Source organism: Pipra filicauda, unplaced genomic scaffold (genome assembly GCF_003945595.2).
Source record: "Pipra filicauda isolate LSUMZ 115617 unplaced genomic scaffold, ASM394559v2 scaffold67_size6003252_pilon, whole genome shotgun sequence".
In the NCBI taxonomy this organism is placed as follows: domain Eukaryota; kingdom Metazoa; phylum Chordata; class Aves; order Passeriformes; family Pipridae; genus Pipra; species Pipra filicauda.
In genome coordinates this window covers 4,347,283-4,372,668 of record NW_024104842.1, presented here as the reverse complement: position 1 = coordinate 4,372,668, position 25,386 = coordinate 4,347,283, and positions in this window count along the sequence as shown.

The following is a 25,386-nucleotide window of genomic DNA, read 5'->3' as shown; positions in this document are numbered from 1 at the left end:
AATACTAACATTTATTTTTTTGAATTTTTAATGCCTTGCTGTGTCTAAGTTTTAGTTGAGGAATTGTTCTAATTTAGCACCTCCTTAAGGCATTTCTAATTTTCTATGAAGCATTTAGAACAAAGTTTTTTAGCCTTTTTTCCAATACAAATTATTCTATACCTTTTTTTCTAAATGGTTGATTACTGCTTTTCAGAGAATTTGAACTTTTCAAAGGACTTTCTTGAACGTTGATTATAGACAAATTTAGTGTGTTGGAAGCACACTGACTGATTTTAAACACATTTTAACAGAGGTTTGTTAAGACATTTGTCTGTCAGCATTTTTAAAGCCAGGTACTACATGTACTTGTGATTTGCACAGCTGACTACATTCTGATCTGCTAGTATTTACTAAATAACATTTGTTTAATTGGAATACCAAATCCTGAGTATGTGAATGAGGATGGACTTTATGATGAATATTCTGGTCAATATGACTGGATTTGAGCATTTTCATATATTAGATTTTGCATGAAATTTAGAAAGAAAATTATTACTATTGCCCTAAAGTGTCATATTATTATTTCAGGGCCTTTTTCTTTCAGTCTCTTGCCAGAATATTGTATCAGTGAACATATGCGGTGAAAAATTTAAATATCCCAAAGGAATTACCTTCAGTATTATGACTTCTCCCATAGCTTTGAACTTCTTCACATGCTGCAGAAGATATAAGCAGAGGATTTGGTTGAACTTTATTCTGTTTTTAACATGTGAGTTCATGCTCTTCATGCTCTGATCCTTTCATGAGGATTTAGGCATTTTTTCAGATTCTCTAAATTTGTTTGATGTCCCTCATCAATATCATAAAATTAATTATCCAATTACTTGTTAGAAGTTATTTAAAACAAGGTTGGTTCATTGGTCGGTTGGCTGGTTGGTTGGTTGATTGATTAGTTTGGAGTTTTTTTGCAAAGTAAACCTACTTGCTTTTCTTCAGCTACCACTACTGCTTGAAGTTCATCTGGCATGCTTGGGGATAAATTATCATGGCTCTTTGGATATCATTAATGTGGATAGTGCCAGAGAGCACAGAATTTTCTTTCTTATCAACTTGTATCATGTGTTAGTTACATATGCTAGTTATCATCTTTACTTCAACTGAAAAAGAAATATTGTTCTACTCATCTTCTAAAGATGGTTTAACCCTTTTCCAGCTACAACACAGAAGATTTCACAACTTACAACTTTCTTCTCCAATGTATGACTTACTCAAATATTTTGGAAAATACATGAAACTGACAATACTAGATTTCACGTCTGTAGAAATTAAAAGGATTTAGAATTCCTTACATTATTTGAATATTTTTCTTCATTATTTTCTTTGATCAAACATAGACCTTTATTCTTGAGTGATATAGTTTTGGAGAGACAAGTAAACTCTCCTTTAGAAAAAAGACCTCTCGTTAGTTCTACAACTACAAGCAGCAAAAATTCCAACACTAAAAATTTGCATATATTTTGTACGTCCAATCACTTGAACTTTTTTAGATTCTAGATGAAAATATCAAAGATTTAAAGGCTAGTAAAGTGAAGATTTGTAGATTATCACAAGAAAATAAAAAACAAATGGAGAGGACCAATTAAAGAGAAAAGATAAATGGAAAGAGCTATAAAAAATGAAAGGAGAAAGAAACAGAGACAGAATTAGTGAAGACCCTGAGTTATCACTTTGACAGTGATAAGTTCAAGAAGAAAGAAGAAAGGTAATAGAAAGGAAAGACAGAAAGAAGTCGAGACAAGCAGGATTATGCAGTACAGGATTGTCTTTCAACGTAGTGCAGAACAAAAGCATCTGACTTATCAAGCGGAATAACTTTCTTCAAACACAAAAAATATCCGGATGCTCCAAGACTACTTACTGGGTTTTGGTTGAATTTTATTATATTGGTCCAAATCCCTAACCCTCAAGTGATGTGTTCTGTCTCTTTGAGACACTCTTATTAGCATAGCATGCTACAGCTTTTATGTATGCTTAACAGCTTTCAAAATAATTAATTTTAGAATGGAAGCAAAACAGTCTGTGAATTTGAACAAAACAGGATCAGACTACTTGATCCTCAAGTTTCAAGTTAGTCCTTCTGGTCAGAAGCAAAAAAAAATGTCAGAAATTTTATTATAGAAATCTTCATAAAAATCAATAAATCAATACAGAACATCTTGACTTTGAAAAACATTGTATTTTGACATATTACATGTTGTCAAAAATATTTTGATCATTTTAACTTGTCAGTTTAACATTTTCTGTGGGGTTATGAAACTCTCTCCACCCTTTAGACTATCTCCCTGAGACCTCCGTTCTCAACATGGATATCTAAATTTTAGTTTCCTGTAACTTTAGGAGGTCTGAGATAACAGGTCTCTCAGACTGAATTCAGAAGAGGAAATCACAGTAAACGTTTTTCAAAGCAATAACTATAACAAAAGATGAAGAAATATTTGGAAAATTGTTGTCGTTAATGAAATACTGCTCTGAAAGATTTAAAGAGTTTTCATAGAGTTCTAGCCCATTTCATTCAAATACATGGGAATAAAATGTACGGCTATAGATATCTTTGAACCTAGTATGTAGGAATACTAGGTCTTTATCTTACATGAAAGATTTATGAAATGAGGGTAAAATATATATTTTTGTATACGTGTGTGTGCTTTTAATATTTTAGGTGATTTTTTTATTTTATTAAACAATGGAAGTAATAATAATAGATTGATATCATATGATAGAGATATTACAAATGTTTTCTTGAATATCACCAGTCTTTGTACTTTAACTGGCAGATAATGAAACAAATATTTTTTGTAGGGGTTTTGATGGACTGGACAGTCTCTTTCACTGTAATCTAACACTCAGGTAAGTTTAAATTTATACTCTAGGACCAGTAATAGATTTCTGTGCTGAATATACTTTTCATACGATTTAAGTTTCCGATTCTTATGTCTGGTATTCAGATGTTGAAAAAATACGATAGTCAACACAGAGTACGGATGTTTTACTAAATTGCCTATTAATAACTATTTATAGCACATGTACACAAATATATTAAATGGACTATAACAATATTTACCAATGTAATATGCATACAAGCCCATTTATTTTTCTGCTGAATGCTCAAAGCATATTCAGAAATATAGAAGGCACAGAACACACTCTTCCTTCATCCAGGCTCTCATTATTTAAAATTAAGTTCATATATGCATGCTTCTCAGCAGTAAAATCCCCATAATTTTAGAATTATATATCCAGTATATACAGAAAAAGCTACTGTAGCATATTACATATTTTTCTTCGGCTTTATCCATTGGCTTTATGGATACTTTCTTGATTCATTTTTCAAGAGAAAGGAATCCTCAGGATACATAAAAGACTATAGAGGATTAGAAAGCTACCAATAGTGTTTGCACAAACTCAACAAAAGTTGTCAGTTAATGTTGCAAACATTTAAGATAAATTTCTGTTTGATATTATACAATAATCTCATTAAAATAATTTTAGGAATGCACTAAACTCTTTATGTTATGGACATTAAGCAAATAAAAAAGTACATATGATAAGATGAGAGAAATAATATTTTTCTCCTTACTTATAAACAAGTACATTGGTCTTCACTCCTATTAATACTTATCATGTGAAATTGCCCACAAAAAACAGTCAGGTTACAGCAGTATAAAAGCAAACTGAGGTTATAGTGAGGCATAAAAGCTTTTTGATCACTTTCTAAAACATATTGAAAAAAGAAACACTTCTGTTAAGCCATTCTGTATTCTTTTGAATCCTTTATTACTCAAAATTTGCGCTTCTACAATAAAGAAGAAAAAGCCCGTTTGTGTGATTGTCTACAAAAATACTCTAGATATTATAAAAGAATTAATATTTAAATAAATTAAACTATATTTGGTAAAAACTACTCATTGGTTGTTAAGTTTTAGGATATATATAAATTACTAATAATTTATTTCCAAAATGTATTTTTTTAATTAAGATTTGCACCTCATACTTTTTTTCAGGAGGAGAAGAAAAAAGCATCCTGGAAGATATAAGAGAACTGTATGTGGGTTTCTCGGTAAAATAATGTAAAATCCCAAACTGGGACTGACAAAGAACAAGAACTTTGTTGGACCCAATACAGTAGTGTTTTGAAGAAATAAGTGTTTCACAGAGTCACAGAATGGTAAGATTGGAAGGGACCTTAGCAGATCTTCTGGTCCAACTTCATTGCTCAGGCAGGGTCATCCTAGAGTACATGGCACAGGAATTGTGTCCAGACAGTTCTTGAATATTTTCAGTGAGGGAGACTCCACAAACTCTCTGGGCAATTGTTCAGTCCAATGCTCTTCCTAGCATATCCCAGGATATCACTGGCCTTCTAGACCACAAAGGCACACTGCTGGATCATGGGCAGCTTGATCCCCAGGTCCTTCTCTGCTGAACTGCTTTCCAACAGGTGCATGGGGTTATTCCTCCCCAGGTTCAGAACCCTGCATTTGCCTTTGTTGAACTTCAGTAGCTTCTTCTCTACCCATCTCTCCAGCCTGCCGAGGTCCTTCTGAAGGGCTGCACAGCACTCTGCGGTATTGGCCACTCCTCCCAGGTGTCATCAACAAACTTGATGAGGAGGCATCTGACCCTTCATCCAGGTCACTGATGAACGAGTTAAACAATACTGGGCCCAGTATTGACAACAAACTACTGCTTGTCAGTAGTCTTTCTCCTTACCTAAATTTCTGTAAGATTATTCTCTTCAACATTAACTTTCTTTGACAGGTTAATGTCCAAAAGTAGCAATCATGAAATCTTGATTTTTAGAAGATGACTTCTAAATGCTGGAGCACTATGGGAAAGAATGTAAACAGTCTTGCATTCTTTTTTTAAAATTTAATTTTTTTTTCTAAAGGTAAAACCAACATAATTAATAAACATCTTTTAATCATATAGAATTTGCACAGTTAGAATACAGAAGTTGTAACTATATCTCATCCAAGGGCAGGAAAACTCTTTTTGCTACTTTTATGGAATTGAGTGGAGTAAGATATTTCTAATGTCTTTGGGGCATCATTTTATACCAGGAAAAATGCATTTCCAAGGGCATCTGGTTTTAAAGAATTTCTCTTACTTCTCTTTCAAGGTCCATGTAGAAGTCTGTTCTATGAACACATTAGTTTGTCCAACAAAATAAAATGGCTTTGGTTCATAAATTTATCTTTTTTTTGCAGCCATCTTTGCCTTAGGAAGCCCCAAGGCCATGCAATTCAAATAATATCTGAAAGCATCACTTTAGTTCCTTAAGTTTCAGCTGACAAGGTGCCCTTGTTACAAACAAGCTTAGGGCATCAGACTAACACACCATTTTCGAAAACTGTGTCTTTGAGAAAACAGAAAGAAGGGATTTCTTTAGGAAAACTGTGAGGCCATTGGACTTGAACTCCCATATGAAGTCAGATAACTATATTAAACCCCACAGTTATAGTCAAAGAAATGTGCACTTTAGGATGTTAATCTATGCCAGTTAAAAATACAACTAAATGAACAAACAAATAAGCAAGCAAACTTCCCCAAAGTTGCCTTAGGGCACCAGCTTTGTTCAGGTAGCTTTTTGCTAGGATATCCCAATGGCATAAATGAATAATAAAAAGCAGTAGACAGACCATATCCCAGGTGGACCACACACACATGAAGTGAAAGATAAAAGAGCTCTATTTTCATGTATTTTTTCTTGTAAGGTAGGAATAACGTGAATTGAAAAGGAAAGAAGACATGGATGTTAATAAAGACAACTTGAAACAGAAATGGAGAAGGCAGAAAGCAGAGGATGAGGATAAGAAAATACAGGAAGAAGTGGTTAAAAAGAGAGGGGGAAGAAAGGCAGATGTTTCAGAAGGGAATTACATGAGGTTCTTTGCATGTTATAATATTATACACATTGTTAGCACTGTTATTGTCATATTCTATGCTATATGTATAGTAACATTTTCACAGAAAAAAACTTTTAATATAAGCAGGATTAGACAGTTCAAAACAGAAAGTAAAAGAGATTTTATCTTCAAAAAGTTATACTATTTGCTTTTCTTGAGGTGCAAGAAGAGTATACAATTATAGATCAGCCAGAACAGAAGAATGGTAGATAGGATAAGTTACACTGAAAAAAGAGCTTGCATTTGGCCAAGTCATATGTAAAAACTGACTATACAAAATACCTTTGAAAGAATTCCCATCTTTTATGTTTGTTGATTCTTGTAGGAATTATGGCAAATGTCTGTACTGAGAGTTATGAGAGACAGAAGAAAGTAGAAGAGATGGAAGAAAGAAAAATGAGGAAAAAAGACAAAATAGGCATTAAATTCCTGTTTCTAGCCTCTGTCTTTAAAATACTGATAATAAGCGTTCCCTTCTCCTTTTTGTATTAAACTAAGTATTGAGTCTGCAGTGATTTCTTTCAGTTTAGACTATTAACTTTTCTGGTGATTGGTTGTTAATGTGTCAATGATACTGTAAATGTTTTGCTGCTGGTATAGTCCACTTCTTCATTTCTACCCTGTGTGACTTTATTTTTTTAATTTTTCTGAAGATATGAATACGGAAGACAAAGGGTTTTCGTGTCTAATGTTCTGTGTCTGTCCTTATACAGAGTACAAGGTACAGTATTTCCTCTCAGGAGCATCCAGAGGTGGTTTGTAGTAACTATGGAATTTTCTTTGTGGAACACGGTACATATTATTCAAGCTATATAGGAGAGGGCTCTTGTACACAAGCAGGAGGTATGTTTATCCTCCAGATATTTACCACCACAATGCAATGCCATGGGAGCTTGAGCAGGAAGGGCAAAGGAGAGTTCTGCACACCCTTCATGATCAAGCAAGCTGTTAATACCAAAGGCTGCGTTAAGCACATGTGACATATAACGTATAGGATATACCATCAGTCTTAGTGATTTTAGTAATCTTCATTGATTAAGGAAATGCTTCTGCAAAGTAAGATACATAGGTATCCCCAGAAATGCCAAGGCAGGGGAAAGAATTCAAAAGTTTATTTAGAAGGCCAGAACATGAGAAATTACAGATACCTGACAGTGCTATTGAAGCACTGGGCCCCAGGGAGAAAAGGCAAGTTCTTGCCCTCTCCAGGGCCTTTAGTACCCTCCCTTTTTCTCCCCCACCTTCCCAAGGCCTCTGTACATGCCTGTAAGGGTTATCTTTCTCCAGCATAGCAGAGAGAGATAACACAGCTCTCTCTGTAAATCCCTCTGGACTGAATAAGGGGAAAAAAAAATCTAACCCTATTCAGAAGGCACTTTGAAGGCTTCCTAAGCAAAAATGAGTCTCTAGCTTTCCTGTTACAAATTCTTCCAAAAGCACAATTATTCCTACACTTCATATAAAGACTGTTATTCCACAGTGATGTACTTTAAAGTTTTATGGAGTAAAGCTGGGATTACTCCAAGTGCCCCATGGCTTGCAGAATTTGTATTTACCTACAAGCTAATTGTTTTAAATTAGAATTTAGCCTCTATTAAGAAGACATTAAAACAGACAGGAAGAAAGACAGCATATGCATTCTTAATTGACTTTGCTGAACACCTGAGGAAATTATGTCTTTTGAAGGAAGAATCTCAGAAAAATAGACTTTTTATATAAAGGATTGATTCCTTATTTGGTGGAAACTGAGGCTAGTTAAATGTTATATGAAAGCCTAGATTTCTGCTAGCAGCCAAAAATCTGAGACATATAGCTTTCTTAAAGAATTCTGAAATGGTGTGCTGTCATTCTTCTCAAAAACACTCATGATACATGCAACATTATACTATTCCAATAGAAATAAAAAAAAAGTATCCTGAATGAATTCATTTACTGTTTCACAGTAAATCTGCCATCCTTGTCATATTGATGAAGTTTTGCATTTAAAAACATTTAATAAAACAGTGCAGGTGATGAAATCAAAATAAAGATCATTAGAGTACATGTAGAGTATAAACAACATTTATATAGTATAACACAAACATAGAGTAAAAAGAATGAATAATGATTCATAATATATGTTTAAAGAGTATTCACAGAAATAAAAATATATTTATAAACATATTAGTTTCAATGCTCTGGGTGTACATTAAATGATAAGTATCAAAATAAATAGAGATATTAAAAATAAGATTATTAGAATAGTTATTTCTTGTATGTACTTTCCATACTTATATTTTAATAACAAAAGGAGCATTCAGTTCAACTTTTAAGTTATTTTCAGTCATTAACTTTTAATGGTACAAACATTTACAGGGGCCCCTACCTGACTGCTAAAGGAAAAATAGAGTTCACTTCTGTGTATCTACAGGGGAAACCAGAAAATTCTAAGTGAATTATTTAACTGTCATTTAACACTTCAATAAATCTTCAATGACTTCAAAAATCACAAAGAATGTAGAAAAAAAATGCAAGTGTCATTATGTTAAAATGGTATATACAAGGAAAATCTAAAATCTTTCTGGTTATGTATTTTTCTATTTTTAAAAAAATCTCTGGTGCTTAAACTCTTTGACACAATAGTCCTGCCAGACAGATAATCAATCCATCTCCTTTTTTTGATCCTGTTACTTATTTCTCTAATTCCTTCTTGGCATGGCATGTAGAAGCATGAAGTACTATTTTGCTTTAGTATTACCAAAACCATCTAAATTATACTGAAGAAAAAATAGGGGAAAAAAAGTGACGATAATATTAAGGGCATTAGGTGAAGCCTCTATATTCAGAACAGTGAAGGGAATTTAAATCCTGGCACCATCTGCATAAAAATAACATCTGAGTGAGATTAAGAAAGGAAGTGTTGAAAGGCGATAAGGGATTAAGACAAGGATTAAACCCTGGAAGACAAATGGCATGAAAATAGTTCAGGTCTTAGCAATATAGAATATCTCTAGTTGGAAGGACCCATAAAGATCATCAAGTCCAGCTTCCTGTTCTTGACAGGATTTCCTAAAACTAAACTGTATGACTATGAATGTCATGTAGATGCTCCTTGAACTCTAGTAGATTTGGTGCTACATCCACTTCCCTGTCTAGCCTGTACCAGTGACTGACCACCCTCTCACCCTTTTCCTAGTGTCCAACCTGAACTTTCCCTGACACAGCTTCATTCCATTTCTGTTACAAGGACATGGCACAGAAGTTTGTGTGACAGTTTACATAGGAGAACACAGACTCCCTTTTGGCTCCTGAGGTAAGCTCTCCTGCTGGTCTCCTGCTCAACTAGAACAAACCCAATGATGGTTTCTACACAGTTGAAAGCCATAACTAGAAGCATGGATACCCAGATGAAGCTCCCTCAGAAGCATGGAGGTGCCCAGGTCTCTGGCTGTAGGGAGTGTTTGAGCCCAGCAGTAGTACCCGAGAGCAGCCGAGAAGACTCCTGTGTGCACTATGATCAGGCAGACGATTTGCTCAGCCTGGTGGCACAGCTTAAAGAAGGAGTGGAGAGGCTGAGGAGTATCAGACAGCGTGAGAGACTGGTGGAGGAACACTCTCCTATCCCTGAGAAAAATGCAGGTACTCTTTTTCCTAGTGTAAAGTTTAATAGTAAACTCAAAGAGAATCCAGTTCTTTCTAGATTTCTTCTGTGTTTCTTCTGGACTAAACTCATTCCTTATGAGGGATTCCAAGAGAAATATATAGTGAAAAACTTGTCCACTGCACTGGTCAGGGCAGTATTTTGGGGACATGCAAGAGATGCTGGGGGGACATTCAAGGACCTTGAAGCAGTCCAGGCTGTCATACTCTGCCACAGATAGTGCCATTCAGCTGTGGGATAGGCAGTGCACCCTGGCAGCTGACACACACAGCCTTCTACCCTTTAGCCAGACTGCTGCTATCTGACTCAAAGAGCAGGGAACTTGTATAATGCTTAAAGTTGTGTATAGGCATGTGTGATTAAAGTGTTTTCGTATCTGAGTCTATTTAGTATCCCCATTCTTGGTTTGGTCCTAAACTATGACAGTCACTGAAACTCAAAAGTTTTTCATTAGTATTATTTTGGGATTTAGGTCAATGTTATTTTGCTCAAAATTGAATTGAATCACAATAGAACATGGATGCAAAACTTCAAAGAACCATGCTATGGAAAAATTAATTTCAGCATACGGCAATTGTCTAAAGTGAAGAATCTCATCTTCAAAGTTTTAAGAAAACATCATAGCCTCTGAAGACTGGTGTGCAAAAAAGACACACACACTCTCCAGTCTGGTTTTGCATATGTGTGATTACTATACTCCTTAAAAAATACGATTTTGTTTTTATCTTCTTGCTCTTTACCCTGTATTAGTACCAGAGAAATTAATATCTGTTTGTTTTCAAACAAATTCTTGGAAATAGAGACACGAAAAGACAAAGCCCTCTTTAGTCATTCTGAGGCCTACAAACTTACTGAGAGAAAAAAAAAATAGTCTTGTATCTAGAGATCCTTATGAAATGAGTATTACATAAACTACCAAGCACAAAATATTTCTTTCCTTATCTTTGTTTTTAATCTTTTGGTAACTCATACCTTAGAAAATGATATTTCATGTATTTAAAAACACCCTAAGGTGTTTTATAATAAATTTTTATAATAAATTTTTTCTTCCTGTTTTTCTTGGTCTGGTTATGTAGTACTCTCTCAACTGCTGCTTCTGTCCAGTAATTTTGTTTTGCAAAAGCAGGACTGCTTTAAGAATAACTTGGGTTTTGAATCTGGAGGTTGCTATTAAGTGGTTTCATGGTTCCTGAAACCATAAAATAACAGCTGAGACATAATTTTTGCAGTCAGTAAATGTAGACGTCCCCAAGTAGACATTACAGACACCACTTGTGTATTTGATGGAGGTAGCTTATTATTTGTGGCTGAAGTATCTGGGCAAACACTCTTAACATTATTTGAGAGTTTATTATGAAAGTATTCAAATACTATGAACCATATTTCTCCCTATAGGTGAAGATGATTTTCTTAGAAGAGTATAACAGCTTTTTCTTTGTGATACATAAAATGGCACTTACAGATACAGAACAAAAAAAATCATTAGAAATCTATTAGAGATGCAGTATTTCATAATATAATGTGATTTCCATTTTGTAAAAGTTTGCATGGGGATGGGTTAAAACATTTATAACAATAAAATGTTAAGGATAGCATGAACATAAAGGCAACTTTGTATATTTTTGCTATATTTCACTGATATTGAACTCGAGTACTAAGGATGCATGCAATCTGATTACTAAGAGATGACAATATGCAAGGGTAAGCGTGCAAACATTTATGCATGTGCTTACTCAGGTCAGTGAGACAACTTATAAATTGCAGCCAATAGGTCTCTTTTACAAGCACTTACGACCTGGCATTATGCTCACTATGCAGAGGGTAATGGATTATTCACGGCAACAAACACATAATCTACTAAAAATGTTTGCAGGAAGGGCCTTAAGACCATTCCTGTTGTCCAATTCTAAATTGTCTCTGTAACTAAAATGAAGTTTTCAATAAGAAACAAGTTGCATAGGTGTAGAGTAATCAACAGGTTTTGTAGCTTATCATTTTACTTTGCATTAGCTTCTCCGGAACCCTGGGCTTCATTTCCAAGCAGTGCCTAGGGTACTTTTGAAACTAAAAATGTGGGGTTTTTTCAAGTGCTATCAGCAAAATGAAGTTGAGCAAAAGTTAAAAGCGTTAAGGTCATTGTCATGTTAAAATCAATTCACTTTGTGTCCTTCCAATTTTTCACATACTCCGTAGTGAACAGAAAAACTCATCATTAGAACATCAAAAACTGAAGTAAAATCATGGCAAATAGGTGTAATGTGCCAGAATACAGGTAAGGTATTTTGACTGATTCGTATTATGCCATAAACATGTGGTTAACAAGAAAGTTAAACAAGGTTCATAGTTATGTTGTTTTGGTAGTAATAATGTTGTAATTATAGCTATGATGATCAGTGTCCTTAAATGAGACAAGGTGTGTACAGAAAGGTTAGATCAATTTTTGCTAGACCAATTGAGAAAGCCTGAGAAAGATGATATGGGCTTTTCAGAAAGATCTTCCTCAGAAAAAACCTCTAATAATTTCTATTTTGCTAGAACAGCTATTAGCTAGTGTTGTTTTTTCAATCCACACTTCATGCATTTGTTTCACTATGGCTATGCAAAGGAGCTGGAATTGATAAATCTGATTCAACCTCAGTTATTTTCGCCTGGAAATGTAAATCCAGCTGCCTGTTCCAGCATCATACAGCAAGGTATAAACTGGTTTCAAGCAGAACCCTTGAAACCTGACAAAGCCACTGCAGCCTTTTCATCAACAATATACAAAAAAGAATATCTATTTCTGCTTTAAAAAATAAAAGTAATTATTCAGTAAGTTCACAGTTTATTTCCAAGAAGAGGAAAAAAAAAGTAAAAAATATTGTTAGGTTACTTTTTGAAAATTATTTTTATTATGCCTGAAAAAGAACCTGTTGTTAATAGAAAGAAAATCTGTACTTCTCAGAAAAGTATGTGCAGTGATGCAATCTGCTTTCTACCACCAAAATTAATATCCACCTGAGACCCATCATTCAAGATCAGAAGCCCGTAGAACATACACAACTTCAGGTTTATCCCCTGAAATTCATTAAGATACCTTCTAGAGGTACAGGCTTTCTTTTATATTCAGGATACAAAGGGTATATACAAAGCCCTAAAGAGCAGTCAAGAGACTCATGGCTCTAGGTCCCAAATTCAGAAGCAGTTTAATCCTTTTTGAATAAAGTGATGTACATTCGTACATTTACCTGTGTTTATCAGAACTGACTGAAATACTGATACTGAGGAAGACAAACAGTATTATAAAGTTATGTCACAAAATCAGTGGGAAAAATTGAGAAGATAAAAGCACAGAAAACCATCAAAACAGTGAAACTGTTAAAGACGCATTGAGTTGTGGGTGAGGAAACTTACTGAATTCCCAAACACAAACATCTTCTCTTACCAAGAAGTTTCCAGGTGTACCGCGGCAATCAGAGAGATGCAGCCTAAAGGCACAGGGACTGCTGGTGATACCTAATCAAAGAGAGGAGCAGGTGCTGTCCTAGAATCCCCCTCAGGCTCTAGAGAACAGTGGGGAAATCTTTGCAGCCATAGTGTGCCTTCAGCCCATAGGGAAGAATTCAGTGCAAATGTGTGTTTTGGGTAAGAAAGTGAGGCTAATTTTATTTGTTATGTCAAGACATGGTGCTGGTAAAATGAAAGTCATATGAGGATATATTTTAGGATGTTTATACATACATTTATACCTAAATTACTCCTTTATAATGCAGCTCCTCACTTATTTCTACATATTCAGTTTTGAATGTTGCTTATCAAAATCTTGTGAAAATTCAATAGAAGCATGTAACAGAACTTCTAAAGATGAAGTATAATTTCCTAACATCTTCTGTGATGCATCCACAAGATAAATTGCATACATGTAAATACACATCTGGGGTTCATAAAAGCTTTAGGAATGCATTCCACAAAGTGTTGTTTTCAAAAGTATCATTATGTTTCCTCTCAGCTTAAATTCAAATAATTTCTGAGAAAGGTGTTTGTAATTAACAAAAATGAAAGCTAACTTTATGTGAGCCAAGGGAACAACAGTAAAACTAGAAAGCTAGTAGCAGCAGTAGATATATATCATAGCACCCACAAAACCTGCTTTAGATTTCTAAAAATACATACCAGTGAACAGATGTTTATAAAATACATTTGAAAGCACAATGCCAGCACCAGCATTACAGAAAAGTACAAACTTGCATGCTGAAAGCTGTGGTGAACACCATAAAAACACAAATCAGGAGATACTCAGCAGCAACACCGTTAACATTGCATTCCAGATCTTGTACAAGTCAGCATGAGCAGTACACAAATTCATATCAGGGTATGTTCAAGGTAATATCTTGGACTCTTACTGTTGCAGCTAGCCCTTTTCTTCTATGCCTCCTGCCTTTCTTCATAATATTTTGCAATGTGTTAGATTTGTAGTTCTCATAAAACAGAAACTGATCCTCATAATTAAGGTGTAAAGCCAGATTATCCTATGGTGAAATCCTCATCATAGCAGATGTTCACATAAGCATGCACAAAAAATGTGTGTGAAATCCATATGAAAAAACTGTATTTATCCAAACTCTAGCTACCTTGAAAATGTGTATTTTCAATAAAGTTCTTAGTAAGAACTTCAACACTCAACAATTTACTATCAACTTTTTGGTAGTGAGGCTTCAAAATAAATGCTGTTCTTCTTGCTATTTCAGCTTAATAGAAAAGTATATATGCATAAAAAATTAGTCTAAACAGAGCCTTCATTTTCCTTCAGGGTTTCTGAAGTTACTATTTTAGGATACGAACATGTTTGTAACCACACAGGGGATTTTCAACAACTTCATCCACGTGCAGTTTAAAACTTGAGTTTCTCAATGTTACTAAGAACCTTTATGTTTTTACTGTGGTGGTGAAGAAGCTGTGGATCTTGCATTGCAAGATTCTGATCTCTAGAAAGGACTAGGGTTGTTGCTACATATGATTTGTCATAGGGACGACACATACAGTTAGTGTTGGCACTGGAAGAAAACACATAAAAACACGTGAACCCAAATCCTTTCTTAACAGTAGAATTTTTACAATTATATTTTGGCTAGGGGGAACCCTCATATAAACAGTATCTCACATAAAGAAATTATTTTCTGCAATTAGGTTGAATGCTGCATAATAAGTTTAGGAGGAGACTATCTTTCCAGTTATATTCCTTTATGTCACACGCAGTTATATGTCTTAATAAAGTTGCACCACTTATAACAAAACTGTCAGTTACATGTAGACCCTAATAACCATCAGCCAGGGATGGCCTCAGCTCCTGGTAGAGACTTCTTCCCAGCACATTACAGAAAATATGAAATATATGTGGGCATCTGGGTTAAAGTTATCTTGAGACTTCATTGCATCGGAGGGAATTTTTGGAGATACATAACTGGATTCTGTGATCCTTGTGTTGCTTGCTTAGTCCAAACAAAAAGAATTACTTAAGGAGGCCTGATGCTTCAGGCTGTATCTAGACAAGAAAAATTCCTAATCCAATATTTGTTTGACCTGAAGTAAGTCAGACAGTATCACTGCAGAGTCTCACATCACATACCTCAGAGTGCAGGAAATTTTTTTAAATATTTAACCGATTTATTTCAGGGTTATAACTGACTGCTGGATTTTAGAGACAATCTTTAGAAGACCATAGCCTCTTCCTGACTTTGCTGTGGAGAACTGCTTAGCAGCCTGGAGTGCTATCAGAAGTTGATTAAGGTTTAAAAACTACACGAAGAGCATGCTCTGATTTCTTATGTGTCCTCTCATAAGATCAAAAATATGTTTGTCTTTTCCTTATTTTATCTTCTGTCTATTCTAGGCAATTTGAACCTAAGATGACAGGGGGAAACCCTCATCAAGGTTGTGGCCTCTTGTCAGAATATAGGACATTTGGGTGCTCTAATTCAATACCAAAGAACTCTCAGAAAGCCCTGAGCATCTACATATGCAAAAAATGGAGATATCCATCTGAATATCCGAATATGAAATGGCTCTACTTTCTGTGGGTGAGTTAGAATTTTTGGCTTTTACTGGTAGGTAAAATGTTTCTCCTTGTAAAACCAAAAGTCATGTAATGTTTTGGAACAACTGGGACTCAGTTAGGAAACATCAATGTTATACATTAATTAGCACTTTTTTCATTGAATAGTTGAGAAATAAATAATAGTGAGGCTTGTTATGAAATCTGAAACTCTGATATTGCTTTTTCAGAGTATTTTCTTTCTCAGGCAAGTGTTAATAGTAACACTACTCACTTCTACTATGTTCCAGTTAGCTTGTTGGGATTGTCAAATTCTTGCCTAAATAATCTACAGGTATAGAGATAGAAAAAAAAAAAAAGCAGCATTAAATGGTACAGAGGAGGAAAAGTCAAGATATGTGACAGGGCTGAACAGCACCTGCAAATAATAAAAAAATGTTACATCCAACTGTTAATGCCATACAAGTATTTTATTCAGTTCAGAAGAAAACCTGCATTTTATATTAATTATATGGCTGGTCACTCAGCTTCACAGACATATTCCAAACTTTTTTTTCAGTGGCAGAAATGAATATAAAAATAAAAACCTACTATCTACCAAGAGGACAATTGATTCCAAATTAAAAAAAAAAAAACAACAAAACCACACTGCCCTTAGTGCTGTCTGTTGACTGATAAATCATAGATCAAAATCCTTCCTATAAAATATTGAAGCAAGCCTTATTACTCCTCAAGCACAGATTAGCACTTCAATGATTTGCACATACTGAAGACCATTTGAATTCAAAATAAATTCAGAATGCTGTACTGGTGTCTGATTTCATCTCAATTTTATAATGACAACTCCAATCATAATATTTCTGAAAAGGAGATGAGCATTCATAATGAGTGCTTTTAAAAATGTAAACCATGGGAATGTTCACTCCACCAAAATGGTTAGTTTTTCTCCCTTATAGACCTTATAGCCCCATGTATGGTCAGTAGTTCATATGTCTAACCTTCTGAGAACACACATGGTCTTTAATCTTCAAGAAAATATTTTTTCTACTTTTTTTTCTGGAATAATTGGCTACTGTTTTTCGGGTAGCAAGATTACCTTTTTTTTCTGCAGTCATTTCTTCTGTCAACAGAGTTTCTTCTCCTGTCTGTTCACAAATGGCATGCCTTTTTTATTGTAATAGAAAACATGCATGCTTATGCAGGGAGAACATATCAGATAATAAATTGCTGTCATGATTGGATTGCTGATGATAAGAACTTGAACTAAAGTTATGGCAAATTTTCCTGGAGATCTTAATTGTGTACTTGAATAGAAAGTCAACTTTTTTTTTTTAGCAGGTGACCTCTGCAAAATACTTAGTTGTCCTTTACTCTTTCAGTGAATTCTCTTTGGCCTCAGAAGATGCACATGTTTTTCATGCTTCGTTCACTTGATTAAAAGATAAAAACAATCAACACAATTAAACTACGATCAGTCTTTGAACTAAACCAGATGTTCTTTTTTCCTCATTACATAAAAGAAGTTGCAGGTCATTAAGTGCCAAACCTTTGCACTTAGAAATACTTTCACTATTTTAGGAGACCAACTGTTTAGATATAGTTGAAACTGCGTATGAAAATGCTGTGAAATGCAAAGCGTTTCATACTTGATCACACTTAAAAAAATTTGGCCACCATATTCAAACTGCTTGGAACAATGGCTCTAAGGTATGGATTTTTCCTAATTTAAATTGATAAATTTTGTTCTACACAAGAAGATTTTCCTATTTAAAAAATCTCTGATTGTATGTAGTACAGCAGAATGAGGCAATAAAAAGCTTTAATTTAATTTGAGCCCCAAAGCAAAAAATTCTTTAAAATTCTACAGTTGTATGGCAGAATTAGCATTTTTCAACTGTTACAACTGCTTTTCTTACAATAGTTGTTTTTAAGTTTAGTCTTAAATCGAGAAGTCCTGTGTTCACAATATTTGATTGCAGGATAATGACAATATCTTCATAATTTATTTATTCTCAGGTAAGGGATAGATAATTTCACCATAACATACTTTTAATGAGATTTTAGTCATGGGGTAAATTTTTGGCAATGTCCTCTGATGCTATTTTTCCAGTGCAATCAAACAATAAGTATTAAAAATTATGATAACACCAGAGAGAATACATTTTGTATCATGGCAGGTAGATTTTCATAAGAATTTTTAAGGCTGAGCTATATGAAGCAGGACTTGCTAGAAAGCACTATTATGAGCTGCCAAGACATTAAAGAATATGCATTGGCAAAGAGAACACTGGTATCCTGGAATTATCCATCAAGCACTGATGCATTCCTAGCTTCATCTGAATCTGTCTGGAGCTTGCAAGGTAAGTCTGACAAGCTCAAAGAATTACTGGCTTCCCCACAGGGACATCTCTCCATCTGAATCACTTTTTTTCTCCTGCTGTGTTCTTTGAAGAGCAATATTACATCCTCCGTACTTGGACTGTGGCCATTCTTAATACAGCCGTGCCAATTAGTCCTTTCTTTTTCCACTATTTTTTCCTTTCTCTGTGAGATATAAGAAATTCTGTCTTTAAGTCTACGGTACAGGTTGGCTGATGTTTGTGGCTACTATTTGTAAATATCTGTTCCAAAGATGCAGCTTGTTTACTGGCCCTTGTGTTTTGGGATTAGGAATTGCTCTGAATAAGACATCACAAAAGATTTTCTTCTGTAAAGGTGTTTTTGCATAATCAACTCTCTTTTCTCACTGTTTTTTTAGGTATTTTTAAAATTTTTATACTCACACCTGGCAACTGTTGGCTGTATTCAGCAGGCTGGGGGAAAGACCTTGACATGCTTCCACAGCTTATAATTCCCAGGACTGTACTAATGCTTTCCCTCTTCATATTGCTGAAAAGGTTATTTATTGCTAACACCAACAGGAGTGCTAAAGCCAGTCTTCACATCTTAGATGAGTGTTGTTATTCCTCATGCAGTCAGATTCCAAATTATTCCTCTTTTCAGCACAATTTGTAGGTGCTTACATACAGACATATCAGTATGGTCAGACATGAAAGAAACACTTGTAAATTTAAAGTGTATGGTTGCAGGAATATGTGAGACTCTTAAAGCATAATATGGAACTCAGAAGTTCTGCTTTCGTATGACTGTCTTCTTTCTTAAATGACATTAGAAAAGTGTTTTGAACCCTGGTCCCCTCACCTTAGGAGAGCTACAGTACAGTTAAAAAGGTGGAGAAGGGATAACTCTCCTTGCAGAAACACCTGTGTTTTAAAGAAAGGGGACAATTGAAGAAGGTCTAGACCTTTTTTCAACAGTTTCCTATCAGTTTTCTTAAGTTAGTCCCTGAGTACTGTGCCATTGCTACAGTGATCCCTATTTTAACACCCCTGAGACTCTCCATCTCAGAGGGAGTTTCATCATCCACAGTGGCAAAGAAAGCTGCAGAAAGGAAGCATTCAACAGAGACGGAGTTCATTAGTAAAAGTTTTCTTACAGTCCTTTATGCCAGCACCATTACAAAATATGTTAGCGTGGTTTCACCAGAATAATCTAACTGAGGTTTCCATCCAGTTTTCATGCATTTTGCATAGAAGTGGTCTGATGAGAAGATCTAGTAATCTGAACAAATTCTACTGTTCATGTAATAATCATGGTTTTTAACATCCTGTGGTTTTGTTACATGCTACTCTGTCATATATCTTACAAGAACTGAAAATCAGACTTGTTTTTCTAAGGTTTTAAACTATGTTTTCCATGTTATTAAACATTGTGTTATATCATATTGTCCTGGTGTTAGCTAGGGTAGTGTTAATTAGAGGGTGGGGTGAGTGAACAGTTGCATGGTGCTTAATTTCCAGCTAGGCTTAAATCACAACACACAGAAAAACTGTTTTTACAAAATACTCTGTCATCAATGTATCCTTATGTCTTATTCAGGCTATGTAGCATTAGTCCATGAAAAAATGTGTCAGAGCAAGAAAAACTCTTCATTGTGTTAATTATATTAAAAAAAAGTCTAAAACATAAAAAAAAAGTAAACTCCATAGCTCAAGAAAATGTAAGGGAATTAACATTGCATGGGTTATTCGAAAAAGACTTCAAAACCTGGTATCCAAGATCTATTGAATTACTGCTGTAGACCTAATCATTGACTAATTGAAGTAACTGTAATAACCCACTGTGATGGAATGCTTTTAAAAAAAGAAATTAGATGTTTGAGTTTGTTCAGTGTCCTGAAGATGGACTAATAAGCAACTATATGAGGAAAATTACTACCTTCCTGTCTTAAAATGTGATGAGCAGACATGAAACCAAGGTCTCATGCCAGTTCACTTTGGCAGAGAAATTTTCTCAGTGTTTCTCAGAGATGTTTTTACAGTGGGCTGGGGAAGAGGCTGTACAGAATACACTTATTCACACAATTTTTAAGTGGACATGATTGCCAATACTGATTAAAGACTACTGACACTACAATGGCTGAATGAGAAATGGTATTGAGTGCCTCTGAGCTCTAAACTTTGACTTTACAGTAATTATACTTTCAGTTTCTAAGGCATAAACATCTTTGTTATATATCTTTTCATTTGATCCCCATACTGGCACTTTCATATCTGACTATTCAGCATTCTATTTGTACTTGTACCTGCTGGTAGCACAGTAACTGCTGGATTGCAGTGAAACTGCAAGATGCTCCAGTTCAGAGCCTTGCTAATGCTGACAATTGATTTAGCATTGTAAGCTACCTCAACAGCGCTGGGCTGCTTTTTGTTCAGAGATTTCGGTAGGGAGTTATTTTAAGGGATATATTTCCTTTGTTGGGGCAAAAAAGCACAGTTTGTCTTAATTATCCCTGACGTTTCAAACCTCATACCAAGCACTTCCTCCAGGGACAGAAACAAACCAGTCTCCTCCAGAAACCAAGTGTGAAATGAATAAATAGGGCTCTGGTTGCTCTAATGGCATAGTGCGGTTACTATTTTTACCATGAGGGGAAAATGCTGTCTAGATTGTTTCTTTTTATCTCTGAGGAAATTCAGGGTATTGATAGGTGAAATATTGTGGACAATTAAGAAAGGAAAAAAGATGGTCTAAAAAAGCAATATTTGGTAGGTACTTGGTTGCCTGGTATATTCATTCTGAGAGCTATGTTTTTCTCAGAGGAAAGTGAAGGAGCAGAGCAGCTATGTATCATGAACAGAGGCTGCTGTTCTTTCCATATGCTGTCTGCTGAAGATGATAGTAATTAGAAGCTTCTTTGTATCACTTTATACCTTTTTCAATGTAGCTTTTAATGTAATTTTTGTTTATATTTCATGTATATTTTTAATGAAATATCTGACTGGGGAGCTTCTACTGTCACATCCCTGTGCAAATCCCAGAATCTTGCAAAGAATCTTGATGAGGCTAAGGGTAATGATTCCAATGAAGGAGATGATTATGGAAAAACAATTTCTTTCTTTTTTAGTGCTGGTAGATCAACAGATAAATTGTAGAGCTCTTTTTCTGAGATGAAGGTAACTATTAGGTCGTGCTTAGAAAGATCTTAGGGTTCTTTCATTTGGTTAGAAAATCCTGTGTTTCATGGCAAGTACAAAACTTCATTAAAATCATAATGAGATAACGGGAAATAAAAGAAAAAGAAAAAAAGATCTATATTTTCAGTATGTTTTCATGAGGTTGTGAAGGGGACGTTTTATCAAAAGAAAGTCTGTATTGTTGCTGCTCACTGTGATTTTTTTTTAAATGAAGGTAAATCTAAATTGAAACGTTAGTGTAAGGGCATTGCTAACCAGATTCTCAATAGCCCAGTGATGAACTAGTTCCAGAGCACAAAGGATAGTCTGACATTTTTTTCTTTACTAAGAGTCTCAAGCAGGTTGTGACACCCATGTGAATTCAATGCCTGCTTGTGAGTAATCAGAGAAGTTCCGTGAGTTTTAATTATTCATTATATCTATTTTATAGCACTATAGAACAAACTTCAAACAGTGACCAGCTGAAGATATAAGATTTTTGACACTCTCACAACACCCTCAGAGGCACACTCAGAAAGTGTGGATTGGCTGAGTGGATAATGAGAGGGATTGAGTACCGGCTGAATCCAAGAGGGTCATAGTCAGTGGCACAGGGTGTAGCTGAAGGCCTGTCACTAGTGGTGTCTTTCAAGTTTCAGTGCTGGGCCCAGTATTTAACTTATTTACCAGTGACTTGGACAAAGGGATAGAGTGCCTCCTCATCAGGTTTGTTGATGACAAAAAACTAGGAGGGGTGTCTGATACGTCAGAGTGCTGTGCAGCCCTTCAGAGGGACCTCGACAGGCTGGAGAGATGGGTAGAGAAGAAGCTACTGAAGTTCAACAAAGGCAAATGCAGGGTTCTGAACCTGGGGAGGAATAACCCCATGCACCACTACAGGGAGATGATGTGCTGGAGAACAGTTCTGCAGAGAAAGACCTGGGAGTCCTGATGGACAACAAGCTGTCCATGAGCCAGCAGTGTGCCTTTTTAGCCAAGAAGGCCAGTGGTATACTGGAGTGCATTAGGAAGAGTATTGCCAGCGAGTTGAGGGTGGTGACCCTGCCCCTCTACTCAGTCCTAGTGAGGTCTCATCTGGATTACCACGTCCATTTCAGGGCTCCTTAGTACAAGAGGCATGGAGTCTCTGGAGTGGGTCCAGCAGAGGGCTACGAAGATGATTAAGGGACTGTAGCATCTCTCTTACGAGGAAAGGCTGAGAGAGTTGAGATTTTTCAGCCTCAAGAAGACACAGTTGAGAAGGGATCTCATCAATGTTTGTCAGGCAGGGTGGCCCTGACAATGTCCTCTAAAAGGAGGGTGTCAAGAGGATGGAGCCAGGCTCTTCTTGGTGGTGACAAACAATAGGACAAGAGGCAATGGGCAGAAAATGCTGCACAGGAAGTTCTACCCAAATAAGAGAAAGAACTACTTTAGTGTGCGGATGACCAAGTACTGGAACAGATTGTTCAGAGAGGTTGTAGAGTCCCTCTCACTGGAGATATTCAAGAATCATCGGGACAGAATCCTGGGCAATGTGCTCTAGGATGACCCTGCTTGAGCAGGGAGGTTGGACTAGATGAGCCATTGTGATTCCTTCCAACCTTACCCATTCTATGACTCGGTGATTCTGTTATTCTGTGGTGTTTGTGAACTAAAGACAATCTTCTAGTACAGAGAGCTGAAATGAGTAGCTCTGCTAAGACTTCACGCAATTTAAGACAAAGCACATGGTACAATCTGCCAAAGGAAATTGGTGAGCGCAGAGTGCTGCTATCTTCATGGATCTGTAACTGTTGAAGAAGCTGGGGTCATTCTCTGCTGAGAGCAAACATTAAAGTAATACTGATGACAAATAAGGACCATGGAAGAGAGAGACTTCTAGGCTTTCAATGTATCTGCTGCCATGACAATTAAATTCAGTTAGTTCCTACTGTATGCACAGTTTGCCACTGTTAGTGTTTAATGAGGGTATCAAATTTGCTAGTAAAGATTTGCAATAGAAAGCAGGAAAACATCATGTAGAAAATCCATACCTTGCTCTGAACCTAACACACTGAAATTCACATGTACATCCTGAGGGGATTATAAGCAAACTTTGTACTCATACTCATGCATGCATGTCTGAATTCTAAACTAACAGCAATATTCAAGCACTCCTAACTCCAAACAATAGAAAAGAATACGAGATGCATTTAGTGTGAAATGACTAAAATGCAAAACAGCTTTGAAAGTTCCTTCCCTGAAGACAGGAATCTAAGAATAAGTATATATTTGCTATGGGGATATATATGAACTGAAGTTCTCTAAATGCCAAATATTTTCAGGGTCATTAAAAAAATGTTACCTTTTCTTTGGCACTATTACAAGTAGCATAAGACCGGCAAAAGGACAGAAGAGTTTTTGAGGACTGTAGTGCCACTTCTACTTAGTGCTTCTTATGCAATATATTATAAATATATAATTGAATATATAATTATAATTATATTGAATATATTTATAATTATAAATATATAATTGAATATAGTTCCATTATGATATCTGGTCACTGTGATTATGCCTGTCCTGATAGTATGGAAATTTTGTGTTTATAATTTTTTTCCATACTTATTGAAAATCTGGCTTCAAAGAGATTCAGTTAAATGTACCAATTTTTATTTTGCTAATATAATAATAATTTTGATTCCCATATGGTGTCAGACACACTGTAGAAGTAAAAATTATTTCATTAGTCACTCATTAATATTGAGCTCAATGATCAATGTTTTAAAATTTTGACCATGATCTCTATGAAAATTTTGTCTACTAAGTTAGAGTATCATGATTCAAAGATGGGATGTGCTCATTTAATTGCACAAAACTTACATTACATATAAGCCTATATTAATATAACAGTCTGGAAAAATACCACAAAATTATAATGTTGTTATGTGACAAGAGATTATTAAAGGATTATAAAGAATTCTAAAAAATATATAAAACATACAGATTATCTGCTCAATGGTTAAAGTCGTGGGACAATAACTTTGATGCATTCATAGTGATGTCAACAAAAATTTTTCTTTGTTATTTTGATTTACCCACTACAGAAAATGGAGTAGATTAAATGGAAATAGAAAAAGTATTTCTAAATATCAAAATGACTCCATGGTGAATTCTTGAGTTTGAAGTGCAATGAAATAGAAAGTAAGTATTAGCCTTAAGTTACATTAGCTAAAATTATTTTAGATAAAAAGCACATTTGACTGTTTATTTAATAGTAAAGCCTAAGATGCTTAGAGAAAATCTCTGGGAAGTCTTTGTTTCTTTCTTCTCCTTTTTGCTAATGATCTCTGGTGCCAAGAAAAAAAAAAAAATGCTGTATTTCTTTGTCATACATTCCAAGTGGTGTGTTTGGGATTTTTTTAATTTCACTTCGTGTTTTTTAGTTAGTTAGTTAGTTTGTTTGTTTTTCATTTTCAAAATATATTTAATGACATATTATTAATGACTTCACATTTTGAAGGAATTCTTCATAATGTGAAGTTTCCAAGAATCCTCTCTAAAAATATTTTGGTAGTACTGATAAATTCTGATTATGCAAATTCTTGATAAAAATTTTAGGAACATTTGGAATCTCCTTTTGCTTTCTCAAGTCTTCAGTCAAATTCTGTTAAAGGTAATGTGGAGCTTTGTGTTTATTTCAGCTGGAACTAAGAAAAGGTCTTAAGATGATAATTTTTATCAGTTCAGAAAAATAAGCAATAGATATAGCATGTGATACTCTATAAGAAACTACATTGACTGAAAACAATGCAAAATCAACTTGAAATACTTAAAAATTTATATTATTTTTAGATGACCATATATATAATATGCATATTAAATATATATTTATAGTTTATATAGTTTATATATTTTTATAGATATATATATATAAACTTTGTAGAATGAAAAGTCTTTCACAATCAAATCTCTTCAAATGATTTTAAGGACACAATTTCTTTTTTTTTTTTAAAGGAAACCTAAAATATAGAATGGCCTTATACACTTCTTGAATTACCCTGAGTCTTCTCGATATATTGAAAGTTTTCAAACTAATTTTTTTTCCAGCAAAATGCTTTGCTTCTAAGAGGCAGCAAATACATATATTTACTGTGGTCACCAAGCCTACATTCTGTCTAGGCACTATCTCTGTTAACTCTGTTCTTGTACCTGTTTGATTTAGAAAACATACCACAGTGTTCTTGTTGATTTCCTGCTTATCATTAT